The sequence below is a fragment of the Tachyglossus aculeatus genome, chromosome 10 (assembly GCF_015852505.1).
Source record: "Tachyglossus aculeatus isolate mTacAcu1 chromosome 10, mTacAcu1.pri, whole genome shotgun sequence".
In the NCBI taxonomy this organism is placed as follows: Eukaryota; Metazoa; Chordata; class Mammalia; order Monotremata; family Tachyglossidae; genus Tachyglossus; species Tachyglossus aculeatus.
In genome coordinates this window covers 49,332,966-49,344,557 of record NC_052075.1, presented here as the reverse complement: position 1 = coordinate 49,344,557, position 11,592 = coordinate 49,332,966, and positions in this window count along the sequence as shown.

Here is an 11,592-nt window from a genome sequence, read left to right as displayed (position 1 = left end):
TGGAGGAGGTGAGCTCGGAGTAGATTTTTCCACAAGGCGAACTCTTGAGGGGCAGGGATGTGTGGGAGCTGAGTCAATCAATCAATCAATCAATCAATTGTATTTATTGAGCGCTTACTGCATACAGAGCCCTGGACTAAACGCTTGGGAAGTACAAGTTGGCAACATATAGAGACAGTCCCTACCCAACAGTGGGCTCACAGTCTAGAGGGGGGAGACAGAGAACAAAACCAAACATACTAACAAAATAAAATAAATAGAATAGATATGTACAAGTAAGATAAATAAATAGAGTAATAAATCTGTACAAACATATATACATATATACAGGCGCTGTGGGGAAGGGAAGGAGGTAAGATGGGGGGATGGAGAGGGGGACGAGGGGGAGAGGAAGGAAGGGGCTCAGTGTGGGAAGGCCTCCTGGAGGAGGTGAGCTCTCAGTAGGGCCTTGAAGGGAGGAAGAGACGGACGGAGTCCTTATCTACGGAAGACTTCCAGTCTGGCCAGTCCACCCCAACGCCGTCCCCGCCCTTATCTTGGGGCCACACTCCATTCCTCTGTCACCTACTGATACTTACTGGCTCCACCAGTCCCTGGCCCTCCTGCCGTCTCCCCCAGCCCCGGAACCTGCAAGCCCACCCAAGACGGGGAAGCCCTGGAACTGAACAGCAGAACGGAGACAGGCAGACGTCAGTCAGTCGATCATATTTATTGAGCACTTACTGTGTGCAGAGCACTATACTAAGCGCGTGGGAGAGGACTACAGAGCAATAAACAGACACATTCATTCATTCATTCAATCGTATTTATCGAGTTACTGTGTGCAGAGCACTGTACTAAGCGTGTGGGAAGTACAAGTTGGCATTCCCTGCCCAAAATGAGCTAGGCAGGGATGCGGACCCCAGTGGCCGCGAAATGTGCCGGCTCGGCCTGCAGAGAAGCAGCGTGGCTCAGTGGAAAGAGCCCGGGCTTTGGAGTCAGAGGTCATGGGTTCAAATTCCGGCTCCGCCACCTGTTGGCTGTGTGACTTTGGGCAAGACACTTCACTTCTCTGGGCCTCAGTTCCCTCATCTGTAAAATGGGGATTAAGACTGTGAGCCCTCTGTGGGACAACCTGATCACCTTGTAACCTCCCCAGCGCTTAGAACAGTGCTTTGCACATAGTAAGTGCTTAACAAATGCCATTATTATTACTATTATTCTCTGAGCCTCAGTTACTGCATCTGTAAAATGGGGGTTAAGACTGTGAGCCCCACGTGGGACCACCTGATCACCTTGTAACCTCCCCAGCGCTTAGAACAGTGCTTTGCACATAGTAAGCACTTAACAGATGCCATTATTATTACTATTATTCTCTGTGCCTCAGTTCCCTCAGCTGTAAAATGGGGTTTAAGACTGTGAGCCCCCCATGGGACCACCTGATCACCTTGTAACCTCCCCAGCACTTAGAACAGTGCTTTGCACATAGTAAGTTGCTTAACAAATGCCATTATTATTACTATTATTCTCTGTGCCTCAGTTCCCTGAGTTGTAAAATGGGGGTTAAGACTGTGAGTCCCCCATGGGACCACCTGATCACCTTGTAACCTCCCCAGTGCTTAGAACAGTGCTTTGCACATAGTAAGCACTTAATAAATGCCATCACCATTATTATTATTATTAGTAGTAGTAGTTTAGGGTGGTGCAGAGACACCCTAGGCTACAGATAGAAAAGTCTGTGGCTCTAGCCCCAGGAAGGAGTAACCTCATCCTCTAGACTGTATACTCTTTGTGGGCAGAGGATGTGCCTGCTCATTATATTGTAATAATAATAACAATAATTATTTTGGTATTTGTTAAGCGCTTACTGTGTGCAAAGCACTGTTCTAAACGCTGGGAAGGCTACAAGGTGATCAGGTTGTCCCATGTGGGGCTCACAATTTTAATCCCCATTTTCCAGATGAGGGAACTGAAGGCCAGAGAAGTGAAGTGAATTAATAATAATGATACTTGTTAAGCGCTTACTATGTGCAAAGCACTGTTCTAAGCGCTGGGGAGGCTACAAGGTGATCAGGTTGTCCCACGTGGGGCTCACAGTCTTAATCCCCATTATCCATATGAGGTCACTGAGGCCCAGAGAAGTGAAGTGAATTAATAATAATGGCATTTATTAAGCACTTACTATGTGCCAAACACTGTTCTAAGCGCTGGGGAGGCTACAAGGTGATCAGGTTGTCCCACGTGGGGCTCACAATCTTAATCCCCATTTTCCAGATGAGGGAACTGAGGCCCAGATAAGTGAAGTGAATTAATAATAATGGCATATATTAAGCACTTACTACGTGCCAAGCACTGTTCTAAGCACTGGGGAGGCCACAGGGTGATCAGGTTGTCCCATGTGGGGCTCACAATCTTAATCCCCATTTTCCAGATGAGTGAACTGAGGCCCAGAGAAGTGAAGTGAATTAATAATAATGGCATTTATTAAGCACTTACTATGTGCAAAGCACTGTTCTAAGCACTGGGGATGCTACAAGGTGATCAGGTTGTCCCACGTGAGGCTCACAATCTTAATCCCCATTTTTCAGGTGAGGTCACTGAGGCCCAAAGAAGTGAATTAATAATAATGGCATTTATTAAGCACTTACTATGTGCCAAGCACTGTTCTAAGCACTGGGGAGGCTACAAGGTGATCAGGTTGTCCCACGTGGGGCTCACAATCTTAATCCCCATTTTCCAGATGAGGGAACTGAGGCCCAGAGAAGCGAAGTGACTTGCCCCAAGTCACCCAGCTGACAAGCGGCGGAGCCAGGATTTGAACCCCAAGACCTCTGATTCCCAAGCCCGGGCTCTTTCCACTGAGCCATGCTGCTTCTCAAATACTCTGTACTCTCCCAAGTGCTTAGTACAGTGCTCTGCACACAGTAAGTGCTCAATAAATACGATTGAATGAATGAATGTATATATGTATATATATTTGCACGTATTTATTACTCTATTTTATTTGTACATATTTATTCTATTTATTTTATTTTGTTAATATGTTTTGTCTTGTTGTCTGTCTCCCCCTTCTAGACTGTGAGCCCACTGTTGGGTAGGGACCGTCTCTATATGTTGCCAACTTGGACTTCCCAAGCGCTTAGTACAGTGCTCTGCACACAGTAAGCCCTCAATAAGTACGATTGATTGATAGTACAGTGCTTCACGCGCTGTAAGTGCTCGATTTTACTTGTACATATCTATTCTATTTATTTTATTTTGTTAATATGTTTGGTTTTGTTGTCTGTCTCCCCCTTCCAGACTGTGAGCCCACTGTTGGGTAGGGACCATCTCTAGATGTTGCCAACTTGTACTTCCCAAGCGCTTAGTGCAGTGCTCTGCACACAGTAAGCGCTCAATAAATACTATTGATTGATTGATTGATTGAGTGATTGATTGATAAATACGACTGAATGAAGATATGGGGAAAGCTTGGCCCAGGCATTTGGCGGGGGGCTTGAATTGGGAATTGGGAGGGCAGAGGCCAGCGAGGAAACTGGGATTTGGTATCCAGCCTAGAGGGCAGGGAATTCCTGGCACGAAGCTGGTGGAGGGGGAGGAGGGGGACAAACAACTGCCATTCCTGTCTGAATGGCAGCCTGTGTCTGGGGAGAACTCTGGGTGAACTTGGAGTAGACAGAGGCATGTGTTCCTACAGCCCAGCAGTGAGGGGGTGGGGAGAGCATTCAGTCATTCAATCGTATTTATTGAGCGCTTACTGTGTGCAGAGCACTGGACTAAGCGCTTGGGAAGTCCAAGTTGGCAACATCCAGAGACGGTCCCTACCCAACAGCGGGCTCACAGTCTAGAAGGGGGAGACAGACAACAAGACAAAACATATTAACAAAATAAAATAAATATGTACAAATAAAATAGAGTAATAAATACGTACAAATATATATATATACATTCATTCGTTCGTTCAATCGTATTTATTGAGCACTTACTGTGTGCAGAGCACTGTACTAAGCGCTTGGGAAGTCCAAGTTGGCAACATCTAGAGACGGTCCCTACCCAACAGCGGGCTCACGGTCTAGAAGGGGGAGACGGACGAGACAAAACATTTAGCAAAATAAAATAAATAGAATAAATATGTACAAATAAAATAGAGTAATAAATACGTACAAATATATATACATATATACATTCATTCAATCGTATTTATTGAGCACTTACTGTGTGCAGAGCACTGGACTAAGCGCTTGGGAAGTCCAAGCTGGCGACATACAGAGACGGTCCCTACCCAACAGTGGGCTCACAGTCTAGAAGGGGGAGACAGACAACGAGACAAAACGTATTAACAAAATAAAATAAATAGAATAAATATGTACAAATAAAATAAATAGAGTAATAAATATGTACAAATATATATACATTCATTCAATCGTATTTATTGAGCGCTTACTGTGTGCAGAGCACTGGACTAAGCGCTTGGGAAGTCCAAGTTGGCAACATCTAGAGATGGTCCCTACCCAACAGCGGGCTCATGGTCTAGAAGGGGGAGACAGACAACAAGACAAAACATATTAACAATATAAAATAAATAGAATAAATATGTACAAATAAAATAGAGGAATAAATACGTACAAATATATATACATATATACATTCATTCACTCATTCAGTCGTATTTATTGAGCACTTACTGTGTGCAGAGCACTGGACTAAGCGCTTGGGAAGGACAAGTTGGCAACATCTAGAGACGGTCCCTACCCAACAGCGGGCTCACGGTCTAGAAGGGGGAGACAGACAACAGGAGGAGGAGGAGGAAGGGAAGGGAAACACTACTGTGCTCACTGTGACAAGGCTAGGGGATTCATTCATTCCTTCATTCAATCGTATTTATTGAGCGCTTACTGTGAGCAGAGCACTGGACTAAGCGCTTGGGAAGTACAAGTTTGCAACATGGAAACTTCTAGATTGTGAGCCCACTGTTGGGTAGGGACCGTCTCTATATGTTGCCGACTTGTACTTCCCAAGCGCTTAGTCCAGTGCTCTGCACACAGTAAGTGCTCAATAAATACAATTGAACGAATGAATGAACATATAGAGACGGCCCCTACCCAACAGCGGGCTGACAGCCTAGAAGGGGGGGACAGACAACAGAACAAAACATATCAACAAAATAAAATAAATAGAATAAATATGTACAAGTAAATAAATAGCGTAATAAATACGTACAAACATATATACATATATACAGGTGCTGTGGGGAAGGGAAGGAGGGGGCTCAGTCTGGAAAGGCCTCCTGGGGATGAAGACTGTGAGCCCCACATGGGACACCCTGATTACCTTGTGTCTCTCCCAGCGCTTAGAACAGTGCTTGGCACATAGTAAGCGCTGTCAGCTGTGTGACTTTGGGCAAGTCGCTTAACTTCTCTGTGCCTCAGTTCTCTCATCTGTAAACTGGGGATTTCAGGCTGTGAGCCCCACGTGGGACACCCTGATTACCTTGTGTCTCTCCCAGCGCTTAGAACAGTGCTTGGCACATAGTAAGCACTGTCAGCTGTGTGACTTTGGGCAAGTCGCTTAACTTCTCTGTGCCTCAGTTCTCTCATCTGTAAAATGGGGATTTCAGGCTGTGAGCCCCATGTGGGACAACCAGCACACCTTATATCCACCCCAGAGCTTAGAACAGTGCTTTGCACATAGTAAGCGCTTAACAAATGCCATTATTATTATTATTATTAACAAATAGCAGCGTGGCTCCGTGGAAAGAGCCCGGGCTTTGGAGTCAGAGATCAGGGGTTCAAATCCCGGCTCCGCCGCTTGTCAGCTGTGTGACTTGGGGCAAGTCACTTTGCTTCTCTGGGCCTCGGTTCCCTCATCTGGAAAATGGGGATGAAGACTGTGAGCCCCCCGTGGGACCACCCGATCACCTTGGAACCTCCCCAGCGCTTAGAACAGTGCTTTGCACATAGTAAGAACAGTTTTTGGCACCTAGTCAGCGCTTAAGAGCCATTTATTTCTTTTGCTTGTACATATTTATTCTATTTGTTTTGTTTTGTTGTCTGTCTCCCCCTTCTAAACTGTGAGCCTGCTGTTGGGTAGGGACCGTCTCTATATGTTGCCAACTTGGACTTCCCAAGCGCTTAGTACAGTGCCCTGCACACAGTCAGCACTCAGTAAATACGATTGAATGACTGACTGAATGAATAGTAAGCGCTTAATAAATGCCATTATTATTAGTATTATTGTTGTTAGTCTCCCCATCTTCAACCTTTGACCTCGGAGACGACCCTATCAGCACATTCGCTCTATATATGTATATATGTTTGTATGTATTTATTACTCTATTTATTTATTTTATTTGTACATATTTCTTCTATTTATTTTATTTTGTTAATATGTTTTGTTTTGTCCTCCGTCTCCCCCTTCTAGACTGTGAGCCCGCTGTTGGGTAGGGACCGTCTCCAGATGTTGCCAACTTGGACTTCCCAAGCGCTCAGTCCAGTGCTCTGCACACAGTGAGCGCTCAATACATAGAGAAGCAGCGTGGCTCAGTGGAAAGAGCCCGGGCTTTGGAGTCAGAGGTCATGGGTTCAAATCCCGGCTCTGCCACTTGTCAGCTGGGTGACTTTGGGCAAGTCACTTCACTTCTCTGGGCCTCAGGTTCCCCATCTGTAAAATGGGGATCAAGACTGTGAGCCCCCGGTGGGACAACCTGATCACCTTGTATCTCCCCAGCGCTTAGAACAGTGATTTGCACGTAGTAAGCGCTTAACAAATATCATCGTTATTATTATTATTATTATTAATACATCCGATGGAATGAATGAATGAATTCGCTTCCCGAGCAGAAAGCGCGCCCCCTGGTGGTTTCCTTGGGCAGCACTACCCTCCGGAGGAAAGGCTACAAACCACAAACCTTTTTTAAAAATCTCTTTGTAATAATAATAATAATAATGGCATTTATTAAGCGCTTACTATGCGCAAAGCACTGTTCTAAGCGCAGGGGAGGTTACAAGGTGATCAGGTTGTCCCACGGGGCGGCTCATTGTCTTCACCCCCATTTTACAGATGAGGTCACTGAGGCCCAGTGAAGTGACTTACCCAAAGTCACACAGCTGACAATGGGTGGAGCCGGGATTTGAACCCATGACCTCTGACTCGAAAGCCCGGGCTCTCTCCACTGAGCCACGCTGCTTCTCTTGGAGAAGACGTGTCTTCAATAAGGCTTTGATGGGGGTAGAACAATTATCTGTCGGATATGAAGACGGAGCGCTTTCCAGGCCAGGGGCAGGACGGGGGAAAGAGGTTGGTGGTGAGATGGATGAGACTGAGGTACAGAAAGTAGGTTAGACCAGCGAATTGTGAGGGCTGGGTTGAAGAAGGAGAGTAGCGAGTTGAGGTAGGAGGGGGCAAGATGATTAAATGCTTTAAATCGGATGGTGAGGAGTTTCTGTTTGCTGAGCAGGTGGACGGGCCATCGCTGGACGTTCTTGAGGAGTGCGGAAGCATGGACTGAACATCTTTGTAGAAAAATGATCCCGGCAGCAGAGTGAAATACAGACTGCCGAGGGAAGGCAGAGAGCTCAGCAAGTAGGCTGATCAAGGGAAGACAGGAAAAGTGCTTGGATTCATGTGGTAGCGTTTTGTTTGGAATAATAATAATGATAACGGCATTTATTAAGCACTTACTATGTGCAAAGCACTGTTCTAAGCACGGGGGAGGTTACAAAGTGACAAAGTGACAAAGGAGAAGCAGCGTGGCTCAGTGGAAAGAGCCCGGGCTTTGGAGTCAGAGGTCATGGGTTCAAATCCCGGCTCTGCCAAGTGTCAGCAGTGTGACTTTGGGCAAGTCACTTCACTTCTCTGGGCCGCAGTTATCTCATCTGTAAAATGGGGATGAAGACTGTGAGCCTCCCGTGGGACAACCTGATCACCTTGTAACCTCCCCAGTGCTTAGAACAGTGCTTTGCACATAGTAAGTGCTTAATAAATGTCATTATTATTATTATTATTATTATTACAAAGTGATCACGTTGTCCCATGGCGTTCTCACAGCCTTAATCCCCATTTTACAGATGAGGTAACCGAGGCCCAGAGAAGTGAAGTGACTTGCCCAAAGTCACACAGCTGACAGTGCAGCGGGATTTGAACCCATGACCTCTGACTCCAAAGCCCGCGCTCTTTCCACTAAGCCACGCTGGTAAGGAAAGGGCAGACTGTAGCGATGGAAGGGAAGGTCCACTGGGCTTTTCGGCCTCTCCTCGCCCACAGGGATAAAGACTCATAATCAGTGGCACCACTTCGGTTGGGAAGAAAAAGCAACGGACTGTGTGGAGTGACTGACTGGGGAGAGGTGCTTGGGATCATCTTCCTCCTGAAAGCCCACTGTTGGGTAGGGACTGTCTCTATATGTTGCCAACTTGTACTTCCCAAGCGCTTAGTACAGTGCTCTGCACACAGTAAGCGCTCAATAAATACGACTGATGATGATGATGATGAAAGGGTCTGGGCTGAGGTGAACTGGGCCGTTTTCCATTTACTGAGCAGCGACGGTTGCAGAGTCAGGGCTCCAGCCCCAGGATGCAAATCATAACCTAAAATCAGGGAGGAAGATGGGACCAGGGGATTTTCCGGCCTGGGAGAGAGAGAGAGAGCTATCCAGTTGGTTGTATTCAATCAATCAATCAATCAATCAATCAATCAATCGTATTTATTGAGCGCTTACTGTGTGCACAGCACTGTACTAAGCGCTTCGGAAGTACAAGTTGGCAACATATAGAGACAGTCCCTACCCAACAGTGGGCTCACAGTCTAAAAGGGGGAGGCAGAGAACAAAACCAAACATATGAACAAAATAAAATAGAGTAGATATGTACAAGTAAAATAAATAAATAGAGTAATAAATCTGTACGAACATATATACATATATACAGGTGCTGTGGGGAAGGGAAGGAGGTAAGATGTGGGGGATGGAGAGGGGGACGAGGGGGAGAGGAAGGAAGGGGTTCAGTCTGGGAAGGCCTCCTGGAGGAGGTGAGCTCTTAGTAGGGCCTTGAGGTAGAGATTTCTAGCAACTGCTGCTGCAGGAAGGTTTGTTGCTTAGTGGAAAGAACATGAGGCTGGGAGTCAGAAGTCTTGGGTTCTTATTCATTTATTCATCCACTCAATTGCATTTATTGAGCATTTTCTGTGTGCAGGGCATTGGACTAAGCACTTGGAAAGTACAATGCCGCAATAAAGGGACACAATCCCTGCCCACAACAAGTTTACAGTGTGCAACCTTGGGCAAATCACTTAACTTCTCTGTACCTCAGGTTTTCTCATCAGCAAAATGGGAATAATAATAATAATAATAATAATAATGGCATTTATCAATCGCTTACTATGTGCAAAGCACTGTTCTAAGCGCTTTGGGTACCAGTTCTCTTTCCTACTTGGAGTGCGAGCCCCACATGGGACCTGATTGTCTCGTGTCAACCCCAGCGCTTGGTTGAGTGCTTGACACATAGTTAAGTGCTTAATGAATTCTATTTATTAGAATAGAATTTAATAGAATAGAACTAATAGAATAATTCTATTTATTAATAATAATAATAATGATGATAATGATAATTCATTCATTCGTTCAATCGTATTTATTGAGCGCTTACTGTGTTCATTCATTCAATCGTATTTATTGAGCGCTAACTGTGTGCAGAACACCGTACTAGGCGCTTGGAAAGTATAATTCGGCAATAGAGACAGTCCCTACCCAACAACGGGCTCACAGTCTAGAAGGGGGAGACAGACAACAAAACAAAACAGAGAGGTGTCAATACCATCAGAATAGTTTTATAGAATTATAGATATATACATGATAATAAAAATAAGTAATAACATGGCAGCGCCCATCAGAGCTTCCAAAACAAAACAGACAGGTGTCAATATCATCAGAATAGATAAATAGAATCATAGATATGTACATAATATTAATAATAAGTAATAACGTGGCAGCGCCCATCAGAGCTTCCAAAACAAAACAAGTAGACAGGTGTCAATACCATCAGAATAGACAAATAGAATTATAGATATATAATAATAATAATAAAGTAATAACGTGGCAGCGCCCATCAGAGCTGGCAAAACAAAACAAGTAGACAGGTGTCAATACCATCAGAATAGATAAATAGAATTATAGATCTATACATAATAATAATAATAATAATGTAATAACATGGCAGCGCCCATCAGAGCTTCCAAAACAAAACAAGTATACGGGTGTCAATATCAGCAGAATAGATAAATAGAATTATAGATATATAATAATAATAATAATGTAATAACGTGGCAGCGCCCACCAGAGCTTCCAAAACAAAACAAGTCGACAGGTGTCAACACCATCAGAATAGAATTGTAGATATATACATAATAATAATAATGTAATAACATGGCAGCGCCCATCAAAGCTTCCAAAACAAAACAAGTAGACAGGTGTCAATAGCCTCAGAATAGATATATATAATTATTGATATATAATAATAATGTAATAACGTGGCAGCGCCCATCAGAGCTTCCAAAACAAAACAAGTAGACAGGTGTCAATACCACCAGAATAGATAAATAGAATTATAGATCTATACATAATAATAATAATGTAATAACATGGCAGCACCCATCAGAGCTTCCAAAACAAAACAAGTAGACAGGTGTCACTACCACCAGAATAGATAAATAGAATTATAGATCTATACATAATAATAATAATGTAATAACATGGCAGCACCCATCAGAGCTTCCAAAACAAAACAAGTAGACAGGTGTCACTACCACCAGAATAGATAAATAGAATTATAGATCTATACATCATAATAATAATAATAATAATAATGTAATAACATGGCAGCGCCCATCAGAGCTTCCAAAACAAAACAAGTAGACAGGTGTCAATACCATCCGAATAGAATTATAGATCTATACATAATAATAATAATAACAATAATAATAATGTAATAACCTGGCAGCACCCATCAGAGCTTCCAAAACAAGTAGACAGGTGTCATCATCATCATCATCATCATCATCAATCGCATTTAGTGAGCGCTTACTGTGTGCAGAGCACTGTACTAAGCGCTTGGGAAGTACAAATTGGCAACATCTAGAGACAGTCCCTACCCAACAGTGGGCTCACAGTCTAAAAATGTCAAATGTCAATGTCAATGGTGTCAAATGTCTAAACTGTTAAAATGTCAAAGTCTAAAAAGGTCAAATGTCAATGTCAATGGTGTCAATACCACCAGAATAGATAAACAGAATTATAGATATGTACATAATAATAATAATAATAATAAAGTAAAACGTGGCAGAGCCCATCAGGGCCTCCCTTCTCTACGTTTCCCCCAGCGGGACTCGCAGGCATTTACGGGATTTGATTGTAGTCCCGGTTGCCCCCAGCGGGGGGCGCCCGTCCGAGCTCCGCCGTCACGTGACCGCCCCCAGCGCAGAGCGTGTGGCCCGGGGCTCCAGGCCCTTTAAGGGGCGGGGCCTTGAGGGGGCGTGGCCCTTCGGGGGCGTGGCCTCCCCTCCCGGAAGTCTTTCCCCGAGATCGGCGCGCGGCCGCGGTTTCCGGCCTCGCCGCCCGCCCCC